The 19,407-nt window shown below is 39.3% G+C and overlaps 1 protein-coding gene across 7 annotated transcripts in view; it reads left to right on the forward strand.

Moving 5' to 3' along the window:
- TSNARE1 (t-SNARE domain containing 1) overlaps positions 1 to 19,407 on the forward strand; it is a 449,842-nt gene that overhangs the window by 372,474 nt on the left and 57,961 nt on the right. The gene's annotated exons all lie outside the window — the stretch shown is intronic.

A 19,407-nucleotide genomic window follows, 5' to 3' on the forward strand; every position in this document is an offset into this window, starting at 1 on the left:
TGGTTTTTCTCAGCCTTAATTTTCTATCAGTCTACAAAAGATCAAGCCAGTTTCTTAACGAGAAAAATCTGGTCAAGAAGAGCATCTTCATTGACTGTCCTGGTGCAGATGTGGTGTTGAACAGGCCATGAGCTCAGAAAACCTCTCCTTTGATGTGTTATTCTCTTGCAGTGCCACCCCAAAGTGTCACAAGAGATGAGGGCTCAAGTGAAAATGCTCTTGCCTATATTGTGGGGCTTTTCCTCTGAAATATTGGATTTTGGAGCTTGCCTACCCAGAACTTCTAAGCTCTTAAAAAAAAAAAAAAAAAAAATATATATATATATATTTGAATCATCCACTGACTAGAGATGCAAATAATAAAATGAGGAGATCTAGGAAAAAGAGAAACCTTTAAAAACCACACAATTTCTCACTTCTCTCTCACCACCACACCCACACAGTCATTTATTGATTCATGGCAGTTACAAGTTGACAATCAACAGATCAACACCTGAGCCCAGCTAATGAGATTTACAGAACTAATTACAGAGAGATGGTAATTATTGCAGTTCCACTGCTTTGAACATCATAGGCTGATGTATCCAAAAAGGCTCCAGTTGCAGGGATTTTACAAACTAAGTGTGTGAATTTGAGAAATTAAAACAATGCTACATACAAGATCCCCACCCACTTCCCTTTGTAAGCTGCTGTTCCAACAGGAGGTTAAAAGGATGGACCTGTTTTTATATTTCCATTAACATACAGGTGCTAGGTACTGCTAAACTTGCAAGGTAAAATCACTTTTTTTTCTAAAGATGCTATTTCTACATAGGCACCCAAGGAGGAACACCTTGGCTTTTTCTGAAGTTTTTAAACCTAAAAGCTGTGAGGTGATCTGTTATTAACGGCAAAGTGCTCTGAGGGATTAAGCTATTAGTTCAGACAATTATCAAAACCCCAAAATATTCCAATATGATGTTTAGCTATGTGAAAAAACCAAACAAAAAAAATAATGAATAAATTCCCCCCACAAATCTTTTGATATAATTTCTGCTCCATTGAACAGGTGGAGCAAAAGAGACATTTTTTTTTTTTTTTCTTGTAAACATCCTCTTTGTGTCTTTCCAAGATTAAAAAATAACACTACATTCACCTGCCTGCCACCTGGATTGTTTTCTGAGCCTTATTTAAAAAGAAAATAAAGGAAAGTAGAGGGAAGAGGAAGAGAAGAGAAGAGAAGAGAAGAGAAGAGAAGAGAAGAGAAGAGAAGAGAAGAGAAGAGAAGAGAAGAAGAGAAGAGAAGAGAAGAGAAGAGAAGAGAAGAGAAGAGAAGAGAAGAGAAGAGAAGAGAAGAGAAGAGAAGAGAAGAGAAGAGAAGAGAAGAGAAGAGAAGAGAAGAGAAGAGAAGAGAAGAGAAGAGAAGAAGGTTTAGAGCTTAATGCCCATAGCATTACTGAAGCCACAGCTCCAACATCCCTGGCTATTCCTCTCTCCCACCCCTTGGCACAAGTGACAGCACTTGGCAATATTGTCATGGCCTCAATGTTCCTTGCAGGATGAGAGATCAGATGTTAGTGAACAGTGGGAATGCAACAGCAGTCCCAAATTTACAGCTCCCCTGACATCCTTCCTGGCCATTCACCATCAGCTTTGCCCTGGCATTGCTGGGGCAGACTCCCATGGTTCACATCACAGGTGCAGCTGAGCTCACCTGCTCACTTTGGCTTTTCCTCCTGCTTTTCACATGCTTTTAGTAACTGGAGGGCTCCTGAAGGAGGGTGGGCTGAGACTACAGAGCAGAAAATCTCTTATTCAAGAGCAAAACCTCCAAGGAAAAAACAGCTGCCTGTGAAGACAACCTTTGCTTCCACTATGGTTCATTTTTTTTTTTTTTTTTTTAAATGAATTAATTAAATGTGGAAATGTGAGCATAGGCTAAAATTCCTGATCAGCTCAGTCTTTCACCTTACTGCTAAAAGACTGGAAGCAGTGTTGCAGTGTTTGTTCTTGATCTCATAAGTATTTTATCTGCTTGCTTCAGAGGTATGGCTGCTGTTTCCTGCTTTGTCATGTTTTTCTTGGTGGAGAAATTATCTGAGACCAGATCCAAAAGGGACCTTTGCCTTATAAACAGAAAATAATAGAAAAAAGATAGAATTATTATTCCAGCATATCTTTGCCTGTAACAGGTTCATCCTCAAATAGAATCATAGACTCGAAGGAAATCCTGAATTGGGAAGGACACATCAGGATCACCCTCTCAAATATTGCCATGATGACCTACAGGGTTTGCAGAGGGATCCACAGACTGCAGCTGTCATGGGGAACAGGACATTGCATTTCACAGTGTCCCAGAATCATTCCCTGAAACTCCAGGACTGAAATTCAACTTTTTCTCCAAAGAGCAGAATTAATAATTCCTAATTTGCTGTCAACTGTGGCCATTCTCACCCTAATTTTATCTTTATCTTGCATTTCTCCCTTTTATACTCCACTGTAAATAAATTGTAGGAACATGGTGTTTCTAGAAACTGCATTATTTGCTGTTTAAGCAATTAAATTCTGCCTAACGAAAGAAGGAGGTGGCTCCTCTACAAGACATCCAGTATCCTGAGAGCACAAGTACTTTAGATGCTTCATTTCTCTCTCAGATGTGATTGAATTTGGCAAAGAAGTTTTGGAGCACTTGGGAGCAGGAAAAGGACTGACAAACAGAATACCTGCTTTCCTGCAAATTACAGACTACTGACAGAGCACATCAATCCTGCTTTAAAAGGATATGTGTAGAAGGACAAGAAAAGATTTAAAAACATGTAGCTTCAGACTGAATTTTTATCTGTCAGCAATGATCCCACAGATAATCTGATAAGCATCAACTGTTTGCAAATTCACTTGTAGAGCAGCATTTTGGGCTATTTATTTAGGAACTCCCTGATTAGAGAAGTAATTTACACCCACAATTTAATAAGGAGTTTTTGCTAAGATTTAGCAGGATTATAGACTAAAAAAAAAAAAAAAAACAAAAACCCAACAACTCAACAGTGAGCTAAGCAAAGCAGTTCATTGACATTCCCAATCACTCATGGCAGCCAGCTACTGCATGGTTTGAATCAGAGACACAGAATGGTTTGTGTTGGAAGAGACTTTAAAAATCATCCAGTTCCACCTCCTGCCATGGACAGGGACACCTTCCACTATCCCAGGTTGCTCCAAGCCCCATCCTGCCTGGCCTTGGACATTTCCAGGGATGGGGCAGCCACAGCTGCTCTGGGCAACCTGTGCCAGGATCTCAACACCCTCACTGTAAAGAATTTATTCCTAAATATCCTAAATATCTCATCTTTCAGTTAAAAAACATCCTCCCCTTGTCTGATCTACCTGTCCATTTCAAAATTCCCTCTGTCTTCTTTTAAAAAGCCCCCTTAATGTACTGGAATGAGGTTTCCCTAAAGCCTTCTCTTTCCCTAGATAAATAATCCAAATTTTCTCAACCTGTCTTCACAGCAGAGGTGCTCCAGTTTTCAGAGAATCTTTGTGGCCTCTTCTGGGTTTACTCCAAGAAGTCCAAACCTTTCCTGTGTCCGGAGCCCAGAGCTGGACACTGTTCCAGGTGGGATCTCCAGGTGGGGCAGAATCACCTCCCTTGATGTGCCGGGTCAAGTGCAAAACAAAAAAAATACAAAAAATTTAGATGTTTTTTCCTATTGTTCAGGCTAGGCTGGATTTCAATAAGGATTTTTCCTAGCTTCCAACAGACTGCTTATTTGCATCCTGACAGAGAAGCATGCTGTAAACCCAGGAATTTCCCAAGGAAATAAGGTAAAGGAAAAAACCAGGTCTTGGCTATAATACAAGGCAAAATGCTGGAGAATGTCACTGAATTGAATTGGAGAACTTGTGAAGATAAATTAAATAAAATGCTGGAGAATTTCTAAATAATAAATAGGTAAATTAAATAAAATGCTGGATAATTTCTGAATTGGACCCCTAGAAGGTAAAAAACCTCCTGTATGCTGCTCTCTTGTACCTACAGCAGTGCCAGACCCATTTTGGAGGGAAGTCACAATTAATGGTTTCTTCTGCCCAGCTTTGGTTAATGGGTGCTTCTGCCTCATCAGACTTTTCTGACAGCAAGAAAATATCTCCAAAATGGGAATTTGTGCTTTGCTGAGTAGTGCACATGATCATTTTTTTGTCCAATATTTTGCTAAAAAGGAGGGAGCCAAATTCATCAGCCATGGTGTCAAATTTTCCTTTAGAAATTTGATTCTGTGTACTCCATCCATCTTGAACTGGTTTCTGGCAGTTACACAATAAATTCATCATATTTCTGATGGAAAATTTTCTCTGTCCAGCTGTCAAAGTAGTGTTGCCACTTCTGGTATGATTTTTTAGCACTCTGTCATGAATAACCTAAAATTGTACTTTACTTTTAAATATATATGTATATTTTCCCCTTTGGGGAATAATTATGTAGTCTAATAGAACTTGGTGCTAAAGCTTTTTCTTTCCTCAAGTTAAAATTGCGTTTTTATTTTTTTTTTTTCTTCAGAGGCATAATGTATTCCTATTACCCCTCATGGAACACTCTAAACTATTTTCAGCTTACACTTTAATTTCTAGCTTTCCCCACCACTACTTCCCCACAACAATTTCATCACCTTTTTTTTCCTTTTCTTTTCTTTTTTTTTTTTTTTTGCTTCAAGTTATTAACAAATAAAGACCTGGCTCCATCAGTTCCTTGACATTTTTGCAGACATTCTGACAACAGATTGAATAAATTATATTATCCAGTGTTAGCCAGAGTAATGGCCTATTATGAATGGAGAAAAGCAACACCAGGTGAAGGCTGGCATTTCTGCTCCTGCAGCACATGCATTGGGTGTTTTATTAAATCCTGTGCTGCTGCAAGAACCAAACAATTCCCGAGTCAATGCCTGGAGGTGGTGGAACCTGCCCATCCCTCTGACCTTTTGCTGTGCTGCTTCCATGGGAAGGAAACATTTCTCCATCCCCCTCAACACCTCATGCAGCACATTTTGGGTCTCAACATGCAATGGAAGCACAAAAATCTCTCCAAAGGAATCCAGATTTCCCCTTCCCCAGGCCTACAGCAATCACCAAGTTTTTCAAGTGTCACCACACCATCAGCTGTCAACCAGTGTCATCCAATAAAGTCATCCATGATTAATTATTCATAAATGACAGCAGCATATTGAAACAAGCTGATAGCTGCTGACAGTGGAAATCTAATTAACCTGAATTACTATCTTGATTGTGGCCCAATTAATGTCAGCTATGCCATGTCAGAAGTGAAGGCTTGGCTAATATAATTGTTTGATTAATTGGTTGCAGAGATTAGTTGATGTGGGACTGCCTTTACACTACTTTTCTTATTTTCCCCCCTCCCCCTGTGAACATTGAATTTGAGGGAAAAGCATAAAGAGCTTGTTTACAGCTTTTTGCTTGAAGTGGATAAATGAAGTTCTATCTTAAATCCAGTTTGAAAGCTCACAGAAGGTGTAGGGGAGCTTTTAAACTTCTGCAGTCTATTGTGGCCCTTTGTTTCAGTGAATTTCTCTGTGCCCCATTGCTGAGACCCAAAGGGATTATGAGGAATTTCTTTGATTCATTCAAACTGGGATATGATGTAGTTATGAATTCATGATTTCTCTGGCTGTTAAAGCACATCCAGTGAACAGCAGGAAGGGTGGTAATGGTGAGGGGTGGATTTATTTGTCTTTAGAAATAGAAACTTGAGTCAGAGGTGGCTGGGGGTTTGTTGCTCATGGTGTAATATCTGCCTGGTGCCCTGAGATTAGTTTATCTTCTGAGACCTCTTGTGCAAAGACTGTCCTTCATGACAAATAAAAGAGCATTGAGAAATGCCTTGTGACTAATTTTAGGAATGACTCATGAAGGAAAAGGGTCTGTTGGTGGCTCCTCCAGTTGAAGCACATTACAGTAGCTTAATTACCACCATCTTTGCCATATCCATTTCCATTCCTCCATCTCTCCTCTGGTCAGCTTTCAACTGCCATAATGCATTTAAAAGTAACACTTCCATTCATAATGGTTGTAACTCAATGATCCTTGAGGCGTTTTTCAGCCTAAATAGTTCTATGATGATATGGTTGTATAAAGGATGAGATGGAAGTGCAAAAAACTGACTGTGGTCTAAGTGTTGCACTGAACCACTTATTATTAGTAAGTTGGACTTTGTGAACTAGAGCAAGAGAAAACTTCCCTTGATCTTCACCAGAAACTTTAAAATATTCTTAAAAAATACAGACAGGCTAAGACTGATTGCCAAATAAGAGGATTATAATGAGAAAAGGATCTCTAATGACTTAAAGGAGCTAGCATTAAAAACTTAAACTTGGTAAATTAATATGTTAAGTACAGAGGCTTTGACAAGCAGTGAGGGGAGAATATACACATATCCATACGGATATCTATATGGGTTTTTCCCCACGTGGAGCTCAACTATTCAAGCTCTTCTCATAGATGCCAGGAGAAAAGGGATGGAGAATGAAAAGCTTTGATCAACTGCATGTAAAAAAAGCTGGGACACTTCACAAGTTCAGAGGTTCCCTTCACTTCTCCAGACTCTTCAAAAATATCTGGTTGCTTCAATGTCAACCTCAAAAAAATTCTGTAAGCGGGACCTCCCTGGAGATGTCTGTTTTTGAGTTGTTCTCCAAATAGTACCAGGGCATAATCTCCCATGGAGGTTTCAGTTTAGGTGGAAGTGCTCAGAACTACTTTAGAAACTTTCTCAGAGCTTTAAACCACTCCTTTAGTCCAGTTTTCAGGACTTTGAGAGAGTTTGTCGATAAGTCTGGAAGGATTTTCAGATCAGCCTTATCCTAAAAAGTGATTAATATCCTCATCTTCTCAGCAGTGTAGGAGAGCCACTCACCATGTTGTAAGAAAATTACATCATAAAAAACTGAACTACATAAATCCCTTTTTAACTTAAATTAGTTGGCAGTTTATTAATTTGTTGTCTGCACCTCTAAGAATATTTTCTTTAGATGGTGTGTAACTTATATTTTTTTTCTTGACTAAAAGGTAGTTATGGTTGAGTGACACATGACCTTTTGGCTGCATGTCCTGGGTTCTACCAGTCTGGAGAATCCCATCTCTCTGCTGTTCTGTTAATTGGTGCAGGTCGCTTGTTCCTTCCACAGCATAAATGGATGGAATAAATGAGCTTTGTAATGTGAATCTGGCTCCAAACTGGCGCCATGACAGAAACCAAAAGCACAATGTTGGATTTAATACATTTCATTGCTTTCTGCCCCGTTTCCATGCTTGCAATGACATAAAACCCAAACATGAAGACTGTTTTCACTTCCACCCTTACAGACCCATGATTTGATTTAATTCTTTCTTTTCCAGCCTGTCCTCTCGTTGCTGTGAGGGATTGATATGCTCTGTAGGACAGACTGTTGGCACTGTGCTTTGTGACATTCCCAGAGCTCTATTATGTTGTCTATCACAGTCGAGTTATTCCTACACTCTTCACGTAAGGAGCCCTTTGTGCTGGCAGAGCTGACAAGTCTCTGCCTAGACACGGGAGCTGTGATTCTGACCAGCAAGGTCAGGCTCCAAGGCCATTTGTGAAGCAATGCTGATATTCCATTGTTTGTTACAATCATCTCTTTCATTCAGAATCCATTGCAATTTGCAATTATGCTGTGATTTTGACATAGAGGCAGGGAACTCAGCTTTGATGGCAGTGAATAATTCAGGATGATCTGAATGCTGTTTCATTACCAGGGACTGAGGAACAGTGGAAAGTTTTTACCTCTGGTCATTCTCAGCTTTCATATTCATTGTACCCCTTAGCTCAGATCAGACCAAGCTCCACTTTAGGATGTATTTAAAGATGCTGCCAAGAGCTTCAAATGGTTGTTTGAGAGATGAAGGAAAGGACAAAAACTTACTCCTCTCTAATATGAGCTCCAGTGTCATATCCATAACTCTGTTGTGTGACTACATAATTAAAGGGAAATGCTTTCATCCCAGAAGATTTAAAGGTTTTAAGTTAGAAATGGCTCAAACGGTTTACAAAATAAAACAAAACAACCTAAAACAAAACCAAAGAACCCATCCCTATAAAAACCAGATATTTTTTAAAAATGGTCTTTGTGTGTTGATCTTGGCAAGTTGCTCCATCATCACAGGGGTTACTATTTTTGCTCTATTTATTTAATGAAGTCACATCCCTGATGTTATAACATGGAAAATGTGGAATTAAGAAGTTAAATGATTAATAAATGGCCACAATACAATTTAATGAGAAAAGGATGGATAGGGCTATATCTGCCTGCACAGTTCCCCTCATTGCTTGCTATTTTCAGATTTATTTTTGGTATTTATATTGAAATGCTCTTCTTACAAGTCCTGAACTCTGCTCTTTTACTTTCTCTGATCCCCATCTGTTAACCTGAGTAGCAAACCTCAGGAGATTACTGTCTCACACAAGATTGTATAATACTTGGTGCTTTCCCCTGCAGTCAGAAGTTCAGTATCAACTCAGTCCACCTCCTACCATTTGTGTATTTAATCCACCAGGAAAATGAAAATAAAAAAACAGTAGAGAGTCAAAATACTCTTTAAACCTTGAAGAAATTTTGATACCTTGACCAAAAAATACTTTGATCAAGTATTTTGACAGCCTAACTGGTTCTCCATGGCTTCTAGAGAAAATCAAGCTGCCTCAAATTTAATTCTGTGCCACCCAATAAAATGATATAGAGGCTCTATTTCTGCTTAGTTTTACTGGTGCTACACTAGATGTGACTTTTATCCACTTATTTTTTTGTGACAGGCATATAAGTAAGTAGTAAAATTGAAATATCCTTTTGTCATTTTGCAATTATTTAAGATTCTCGGCTTTTATGTCTCAGCTCTACTTTGAACAGGTGAAGACTCACACTTGTAAAAGTATACATGGGTTTAAGAAGCAGTAAAATAGAATTTCAAGTCTGCATTAGGCAAGGTGTGAGATTTTCATTCCTTGAGTTCCTAGCAGATCACTTGTCACTTTTCAAAAGGAAGGTTTTCATGCCTGGTCTCCATGTAATTTTCTCACTCTTCCTTAGCCCTCTGCTCCCAGGTATCCTGCAGGGTGCAAAGGATCAGCAGGGACATGGAGGAAGCTTATAAATATTTTTTGCACTCTTTGGATTTTAGTACCAGGAAAAAAAAATTACTGTATTTAGAGTTCTATTTAAAATTCTGTGTTCTATGATGTTACAAAATAATGCAGGGTAGCTTGTGCCTGTCAACTACTGTTTGACATGCTAATGATGGGAGTACTTTAGTAGTAGTAAACGTAGTAGCGATGTTAGTGATAGCAATGAGCAAAGTTTGTAGGAAGTAATGTTCTATATTAAATCAATGGACACAGTAAAAAAAAAAAAAAATCCCAATTGTATCAATAAATTTAATGGAAACACAGATACTAGACACTGCCTATTATGTGACTCTTTGCTCTGGAGGTCCATCAGCTCCTACCACTGACATTCTGAGGCATTAATGGCATGGTACTTACGGAACCCCTTCCAAAATTGGGTTTTACTTGTAATCCTTAGGGCTGGGAGGAGCTTCTTGTGTATCAGTTACTGTAATGTACTGACTTCCACTGAGGTACACAGATACCTTCTGGTGGTGGGGTCAGACCAGCTTGGATCTTCAGGTTGTTGTTTGGTGCCTGAAGACTTGTACTAATTCATTTTTATTACTGGTGAGATTTGAAGGCAAGTTTAGATTCAAGTGCCTTGAAGACAAAAAACATTTATTTCAGTCCCAGCATGAACAAAATTGTTGTACAAGAAGAGAGAATGGCCTCAAATTGCATCAGAGGAAGTTTAGGTTGGATATTAGGAAAAAATTCTGCACTAAAAGGGTTGTCAAGCCCTGGAAAAGGCTGCCCAGAGAAGTGTTGGAGTCACCATCCCTGGCAGGATTTAAAATGGGACATGGCTTAGTGGTGGCCTTGGCAGCGCTGGTTGGACTTCATAGCCTTAAAGGTCTTTCTCAGCCCAAATTATTCTGTTTTTTTTTACTACTCCCTGCAAGTAACTTTGTTTTCTTTATTTGACATTGTTGAGGGTGTTCAAAAAATCCTTCATGGCTGATGTAGCACTCTTCTGTAAAGCATCTTATCTTTATTAGCATTTTCATCTATATTCTTTTTTGCACCTATACACAGGGTAGTGAAGAGAAATTCTTAAATTATTTGGATCAGAGTCTCATCAGAGTTAAGCCAGACTAAATGCTTTTTTTTTGGTCTGGTCCTTTTAAATTCTGCAAAGTTTGACCTAGTTTTTGGCGAAAGGAGCCAGTCCTGGGAGGGTTCAAGTGTTTTTGGGAGCAAAGATTGAGCTGGTTCAAGAATTAGGACTTTCTGCCTTGAAAGAGAAACTGATGATGTACAGACCAGATAAGTGAGGTTGATCGAAATCTGGATGAACTGATGGGCTCAAAATGCTGAGGTTGGCAGCACAATGAGCCAAAGTCTGTCATTTGCAATCCTTCCAAGTAGTCCCATTCATAAAATAATATAACCTAACTAATCAACACAGCTCAGCAGGAATGTTTTCTTTGAGCACTGCACAGCTTTAATGTGGTCAAATCATTCTCTCTCTGCTCTGCTCCCTTGCAGTGTTTCTGGGTTTGAATTGTTGGGGGAGTTAAGTTCTCTCTGAATTTGCCTGTGTGGGGCTTTTAAGCATCTCAGGGTGGTTTCTACGAAAGTGTAAGCATTTGTTTTGCTACATTGGGTGAAGTCTGATTTGGGAAATGCAGTCTCTGGTGTTTCAGGTGCACACACCAGTCATTACCTGATTTAAATTGCTAGCTGAGTCTGCTGTGTAGAACTCAAACAGCTGCCAGAGGTAGGTGGCTTCATTCCAGAGCTGGTAAAAAGATAATCCTCTTTATAGTGAATTTTTAAATCACGTTGGAGTTTTGCTGCCTTGAAAGGCATGCTAGAAATGTAAGCCATTATCATGTGTTATTACAAATGATGTCTCAGCCATTAGAAAAACAAGTGTATTAGGGGAATATTAAGATTGCTAATTCAAGCATTCAGAAGGTAGAAAATGCAGCAATTAAATCTGTGTGTACAGGCTCAACATCAGCCCCTATCAGCTTTTAGGCAAGCCAACACAGAAAGCACTGTGCTGCCATCCTCATCCTGATAGATGTGGCAGATGGTGAAAATTATCTCAAATTTTGAACTACTCAAGAGTATACATGAGCAACGGTTTGAGAGAAGTAATATCTTTCCTAAAATGAGACAAATTTCCCAGAAACACTAAAATGAGGACCCTCATCAAAGGGACAATCCCCTTCTCCCTATTCTTCCTTACGCAGGAAAAGGGAAAATGGCTTCAAGTTGCACCAGGGGAGGTTCAGGTTGGATATCAGGGAAAATTTATTCACTGAAAGTGTGGTTAAGCACTGGAACAGGCTGTCTAGGGACAGGGTGGACTCAACATCCCTGTAAGTGCTAAAAAAAGAAGCAGATGAAGCACTTCTTCATATGGCTTAGTAGGCAAGGTGGTGATCAGCCGAATTTTGGACATGTTGGTCATGGAGGTCTTTTCCAACTTCAATGATTCTGTGATTTTTCCCCAAAGAAGGAAGGGACTAGAGAAAATATTTCCATTATATTTTTCAGGATGGAATGCTTGGAACTTTTTAAAAGAGTTTTCTCCTTTGATTTGGCTGGCATATTTTCATTTAAAAGAAATAGTTTGGGGTAGATTCCAAGCATGGAAAATCCAATCCTGGATGGTTGTCCCTGGCTAAATAAGTGGCAGAAAATACAGTCTTGCAGTAGGCTATGCTGAGGAATCATACCTGTAGATGGCACTTAGCTTCACCTGGATTATATAATGGAAACATGTGGAATCATGGAATAATTTGGGCTGAAAAGGACCTTAAATATCATCCAATTCATCCCCTCAGCCACAGGCACACTTTCCATTAGACCAAGTTGCTGAGGGCCTCATCCAATGTGTCCTTGAACACTTGCAGAGATGTATGCAAAGAAAATTAATTAACGAGGAGGGGATCATGAAGAGACTTACAGGGTTTAGGAAAACTGCACAGAATTAGTGGAAAGCAGCAAATACATAGATACATCATAAAGGAAAACATGGAATCAGTCCAAATGACATGCAAGTGAAGGCCCAAAAACAATATGTCAAAGCCAAATGATCTATTTCCTTGCTGCTGTGGGCTGGCCTTTCCTGGTTGCTCTCGTATCTTCTGGGTTTTATTCATATATAACTTGTCTACTTTGCTCTCATTTAAAAACACTGTAAGTGCTTAATAATATTCCTGGCCTTTTCTAGCCTGCCTGCAGAAGCAGTGATATTTGATAGCAAATTCATTGTAGCTCTATAAGGAAGCCATACCATGAAGGTCACCAAATTTGGTCAGTGCATTTTAATTTGTACACACGTTAAAGGTCACGTTCCTCCCTTCCACTGCAATAACACAGAGTGTTTACTCTCTTATCAGAGCTGATTGTGTATGGCTTAGCTAAGGGATCTTATCAATGCAAATGAAATATGAAAATATTATTATTATTAAATAGTAATAATAATAATAATAATAATAGTACTGTTGCAAGTGTAAGGAGATTTTTTCCCCCTCTGTATGTTTACATAGTTCTTGGAGGTAACCACACATCTAAAATGTCTGACTTTCTGCTGTGTTGCTCCAATATTTTCTTTTCCTCTCCCATGAGAACTCCCCAGCCTTCAGCAGAGCTTCTGCTATTGTCCACTGGAATGACAGCAGTTTTGGATTTATAATATCATCTCTGTATAAACACGTCCAAACGTAATTAAGAACCTGGGCTCTCAATCCAGCAGACCTCAAATTAGCTTTCAAAATGCATATTAAGAGCATAGACAAATGCTTTCATGAAATTCCAAATGACCTCTGAGGTCAGGGTGAACAAAATTGTATGAACCTCTTTAATGTCACAAAACTCTCTACAGAGATTTGCATATAAAATGAACCATTTTATATCAAACAGATTTGTTAATCTTACAATAAAGGAAGCAGCACTTGAAAATTAATCAGGGTGGGTTTTCACTGCCCAGTAGAGGCCCTTAAAAGAACCTGACCTGATAACTGGAGGCTGTTATTGTGTGGTTGCTAAATGTAATAATTTTTGTTTTTTGTCTGCTGAATGGGTTTGCAGGAAATAAATTTCCAGAGCCGATTAGTCTGCAATGGTTTCTTTGCTCGAGTCATGGAATTGTACTTTCAGAAGTTCTTGCACTCCTTGCTCTGTTCAAAAATGCTTCATGAATTGTTCTTTATTTTAAAGTTGTGTTTGAAATATGGGTAAGCATTTCTGTAAGTAAAATGGATTATCTTACCGAGTGTGTTGGCATTGAGTACAAGGGTAGATTTTTGCTTGCTTATCATAATAGAAACTGGTCCTTTTTCACTAGGAGACATTATTTCCCATACAACCACACTGAAAAGCTCAGGGTATTTCCAGACCTCCTCCTAGTCCTCACTCCTAAGCTTTGGAAGCATTGGAAGAAGCTGCCCAGGGAAGTGGTGGAATGACTGTTCCGGGAAGTGTTTAAAAACCTGTGGGTATGAAACTCGAGGACAGGGTTTAATGGTGAACTTGGTGGTGCTTGCTGGGTTGGAGGTCGGACTTGGTGATCCAAATTTTCTATAAAATTTTTTATTATTTAACATTGCAGGAGGGAGAGACAGAGTCAGGTGATCTTGGGTTAATTCTTTAGGGAAAAGCTCTTTGGTTACTGTCTTCATCCCAGTGCCAGGGCTGAGACCTGGGAGTGATGGAACAAAGATGGAATACTGGAGAGATTAATTTAATTAATTTCTAATGAAAGCAACCTGCCCAATTTTGTCCTGCAGAAGACCTAGAAAACTCCCCTGCCATGGAGTTGTAGGGTGGGACTCTGCTCTGAAGTGGTGTCGTAGGCTCTGATGTTCCCGGAATAGAGCAGCTGCTCTAGTACAGATCCCTGCCTGAACTAAAATTCCTGTTTCTAGGGATTTTCACCTCCTTTGTGGAGGCAGTTGAGAAATCTCAACTCCTGCCATAGAGTCCATAATGAAATCAATCCACAAAGGGTGGAGAAGCTCAATGCTGCTTTTCTATGGGTGAATCAATGCTTTTTTGCTTGTTTGTTTTTCTCCATTCCGTATAAATACAGGAAAAACAGTTTCCTTTAGCCTCTTCTATTATTTATCCCTGGCCTCAGCTAGTTTTTGAATGCTTAGCAAGAAAACATTTTTTTTCCTTCTTCTAAATGTGTTTGCTTGGGAATTTCCAAGATGAAACTTACTTTTCTGGGCCTAGGGCCATAATGGGCTTTAATGGATTTTAATTACTTAACTATCTGTTGTGACTTAATTAAAATATTTTTCAACAATTCACCCCCAAGAAATAAATATCTTCTAGGCTGTAAAATATGACTTGCAGCTTAATTTTCTGAAACAATGAGGGAAAGGTTTCTTCCAGGCTCAGTCACATCCAGTTTGCATGTCAATATAAAGTGTTTCTCAGCTGTGTCCCTAAATAGCCTTGCTCATTCCTTCCCTGCTTTTCACTCCTATTTCATATGTGTGTTTAAAGAGCCTCTGTCAGGATTAAAATATATCTTTACTTATTTTGCTAAAAAACCCTGAGAGCCCAGAAAAAAATAACTGTAAAAAGACATTACATCTTGCTACAGGATTAGAATTTTTTTGGTCCCATGTTGCATTCTTTTCATCTTGGGAAAATGTGTACAATGAAAATAGATTAGCTCCAATTTAATCAACAAATTCTAGGTGTTGTGGGAAATGGACTTACAACAGGTTGGGACAGAGCTATAAAACCAGAGCAGTGCAGCAGCATAGCATTCAAGGTTTAGAATAAGTTAAGATAATTAAAATGAAATCAGATAGTGGGCTTATAATTATTTCTCATACATTTTCCAGCAGAAGATAATCTTGTAGCTTTGAACTTTTCCCAAATTCAGCCTGAAATTGTTTGTTGCATTGATTTCTCTATCTCTGTTTAAATACTAATTTTAACAGATAGTTAAAGGGACTCAGTGCTTTCCAAGGTGGAGTTCCAGGATATGTTTCCCTGGGAGAAATACGTTTTTGGGGAGGTATTGTTACATTCCAGCAGCTCCTGTATGTGGACAGAGTTTTGCAATTTAACAGGAAGAAATGGAGAAAGCAGCCATAGATTTTTGTGACCTCCAGGAGTGTTTGGCAAAGCCTCCAGGTCTCTTGGAAAAAACAAACAAACAAACAAACCCCCAAAGAACAAAACAAAACAAAACAAACAAACAACCAAAAAAAAAAACAATCAAACAAACAAAACAAAAATAAAACCACAACAAAACAGTTATTCCCTCAGGTTTTCTGGATACTTTGTGAAGTTGAGGTGAGGACCATCCAAATTAATTTGTACCAAAAATGCCCTTCAGCAGTTGATCCATCTGTTGTGCCAATGACCTTGGGTATGTCTTGTCTGCAAACATCTAACTCCAAGGGCAGGTGGAAGATTCTGGGCAAAATGGCCTTAAAATTGCTCCTGTGAGCAATCATGGCTGTCCTTGCAGGAATTGGGGGGAGGTCATGTTGCATCAGAGCTTCCAGGAAAGTCAAGGAAGATAGGGAATAGGAATAATGCAGAGTGTGAGAGAAGGAGGGGAGAAAGAACTGGGGAAAGATGAGTGAAATCCACTGTGTTTTAGTTGTGTGCGTGGGAAATGCTGCAAAAATGAAAAGCTCCCTGAAGAATTACGCTGTAACATAAATGATTCATTTTATAGATGGTTTGGCTTCTTGTGGATTTTGATTTTTGTTTTTTTTATTTTTCCTCAACTTTTCTGTGGCTGTGGTTTTGTTATTCTGAGACTACCAAAATTAGGGCAGAAACCTTGTAGTGTCTGTCTTGGGCTGTAAGGAGCTTGTCCTGGTGAGAAACCCTGTTACAGTTTTGGAAACAGTTTTCCATTTCCATGTAAGTGTAGATTAACTTTGATGCAAGGGGTGGCATCATGAATCACATTTTCTTTTTATTCTTTTTTTTTTTTTTATTCCTTGGGAAAACTAGAACTCTCTTGAGATCAGCTGTATTTTCACCCAAGGAATGTGTCTCTACTTCCTCCACTTAAAATGGATATAACCCAATCATTGCATTAATTATATGATCCTGCTGTCATGGAAACCTCTTGAAAAAAATCAGGATCTTTACATTAAGTGAGAGCTTTGCATTGCCTCATGAGAACCTGACTTTAGATAGATGTCCTAAGAAAACCTGAGTAGATAAGTAAAATTTCTAAACATGTATGATGAATGCAGCATAATAATTATTCCCTTACTGAATGTAAGAGGGAAGAAATCCTACTTTAGAGAGAGGCAAAGATTGTTTCCTGTATATGCACACATGGAAAACATAACCTGGAATTTCTTTGCTGCTCAGTGCTTACATTTCTGAGGTTGCTGTGCTTCCAGTGTACAATGTTACCTCAGAGTTCTTGTAAAAACTCTTTGAAAAACTCATTAAAAGGGATGTTTTTATTTTTGTCTCTCAGTGTCCTTCAAGAATGGCAGTGGGGCACTAAGACGCCATTTGGCAATTAGACTCTGCTAACTTAAATTAGGGATAACAGCAGAGTTGGTTAGAGGCAATATTATTATTTATGTTGTTTATTAGTGCACATTTATGCAATATTTAAGTGACGGTGCCCATACCAGAACCAGAGTCTGCAGATCCTGTATGGGGAAGAGAATCTGTTCAACACATTCTGTGCTTGCATCCTTCTCCTCTGATAAAGGCAGGAGAGGACCCTGGAGCTCACAGAAACCCAGGCTGGTCCTCTCCACAGGACAGGTTTGGTGAACTCCACAGGGTATCACAAAATTATAGAATGTTAGGGTTGGAAAAGACCTCCAAGGTCATCAAGTCCAATCTTCGTGTCAAGTCTCATTGAAGGGATTCTTTCAAGGCCCTTCCTGAAGCAGGGTGTGCACTTGTGCAGTGAGGGGGCATGCTGCTTTTGCTCATATATCAGTATTTTTCTAACTAAGTGACAAACCCCTGGGGTGCTGGTGTCCTGCCACTCTTCCTCAGGATTTTGTAGGAAAGGTGGTGTGTCCAGGAAGGGATCAGAAGCTGCTTCTGCTGCTCCACCAGCATGTACAGATTTATTTTTTGGAGACTAAAGCAACCCAAAGGATTCAACATTTTCCTTACTGAAATGTAAAATAAGAAAAAAAAAAAAACAAAACACACAAACAAACAAAAAACAAAGACAAACAAAAAACAAACAAACAAACAAACAAACAAAAACAAAACCAAAAACAAAAAAAAAACAAAACTAGGATCAGACAGGAGAATCCTACCATGGTTTTTATGGCTTTGAAGGACAGTTATACTAAATATGCTAGGAGGTATTTTAAAGAGTGGGAAACATTACCCTGACTTGCCAGCCAGGACAAGATCATAAAATGTGAACCAAATCCCAGGATTCAGACTGGGCTGCAGCTCTCCTGTCCTCTGATCAGCCTCAGTCTGTTTATGGTTTAATTGGTTAAAAGCAAGGAAAAAAGGAAGGGAGACGAGACTGTGCAAATCCAAAATAAGAGGGATTTGGACTTTGTAATGCTGGAAAAGGGGAAAAGAAGAGAATCTCTCTGCAAAGGGAATGATGGAAAAGCCATGTGAAGTGATAACTGTGCACTCTTTGAGGCTCTTAATGGACTATTTGAGAATTGTGCTTGAAGCTAAATGACCCATTAGCATCCTCTGCTGACCAAACACAGGCTCTGACTTCAGAAGTGGACAAGGACACCCTAGTGCCTTTGAAAGTCTGCAGTTTGAAACAGAGGTTTTCTGATTTGAATAGGAATTAATGAAGGTTAAAATTAAAGGGGAAACAGTCACAAGTCTGTTGTCTCATGGGCTGAGCTTTCAGGATGCATTGCATTTTCTTCTGAAGGAATTAAAGTGTTAGGTGAGGATCTGCTATGAAGAAACATCCTTTTGTGTGTAAAAATAAAATAGTTAAAGAAAATATGAGTATCACAGAATGTTTTACGTTAGAAGAGACCTTAAAAATCATCTCATTCCAACCCCTGCCCTGGTCAGGGACACCTTCCACTATCCCAGGTTGCTCCACGCTCCATCCAGCCCAGCCTTGGACACTTCCAGGGATGGAGCAGCCAAAGCTTCTCTGGGCAGCCTAGCCTGCGCCAGGGCCTCACCTCTTTCACAATAATTTCTGTGGGCCTTTGCCCACTCATATTCTCCCCAACACTCACAGTAAACTGGTGAAAAAGCATGAAAAAATCTGTGCTCCAAAGTAGGGGTTTTGGGAAGTGGAATTGTGTCCCCTCCCACACTCCCTCCTAGCATGCCTGACAAAAAGATCCCTCTTCACAAATGGACACAGAATTATATATTTTAAACTGTTTTTTTCCCCTCATCCAAATCAAAGAAAACCTATCTGTCTGAGTGATTGAAAAGCTGATGGAGAGCCACAATGATTCACTGATTATCTGCTAGGGAGGCAGGGCAGTACAGCATTTTAAGGTGCAAAAAATAGTAGTCTGCAAATCCACACTTCTGTAAAACCACAGTTTGATTGGTGGTTGATTCTGAAAGAGAGGACAGGTCATGCAACACTGTTCCCTGCTAGAAGTGCTTCTCCAGCTTGTTGGGCACTGAGAGGGAGTGAAGGATGGGATTTGGAGCACCAATGGAAGAGATGACTCTCCTGTCCTTTGCAGTGTAAGAGACCAAAACATCCCCAGAACAGAACAGAACAAAACAGAGCAGAACAGAACAGAACAGAGCAGAACAGCTGGAGAGCAATGGCTCTGTGGGAAATGCAGAGCAGAGTGATGCAAAGCAGTTAGAGAAGGATCCAAGGCAGCCTGGGAGACCTGATTGCAGCAGTTAGGGAAAGGAGGGAAAAGTGGATAACAGCAGTAATGTTATCATCATCTCTCGTGTGAAAATGTTGCTTCAGTTGTATGGAAGGTAAAGGACGTTGGAATAAAGCAACTGGTTTGTCACATGGAGGTGGTGTTATCAACTCTGGTGGCTGGAGGATTGGTTGATCTGGTCTCGAGGAAAATGTCCAAGTTAAGGATTTATGAAGTTACTTTTGTGTGTGTTTTGGATAACAGAACTCTTTACACTGAGGGATCATGGAAACACCCTTCTTCCAATCCATCTAAAAAGGAGGAAGGAGAATTGAATTATATGCAAAGATTTTAAATAGGACTGAACAACATCACATCCACAGAGGTTACTAGGAAGACTGATGGGTTGAAGTAGAAACAGGCATCAAAATTAAAACTCTGTAGAATATATTTTACCATATCTGACAGTGA

Source organism: Lonchura striata, chromosome 1, assembly GCF_046129695.1.
Source record: "Lonchura striata isolate bLonStr1 chromosome 1, bLonStr1.mat, whole genome shotgun sequence".
Taxonomy (NCBI): Eukaryota; Metazoa; Chordata; class Aves; order Passeriformes; family Estrildidae; genus Lonchura; species Lonchura striata.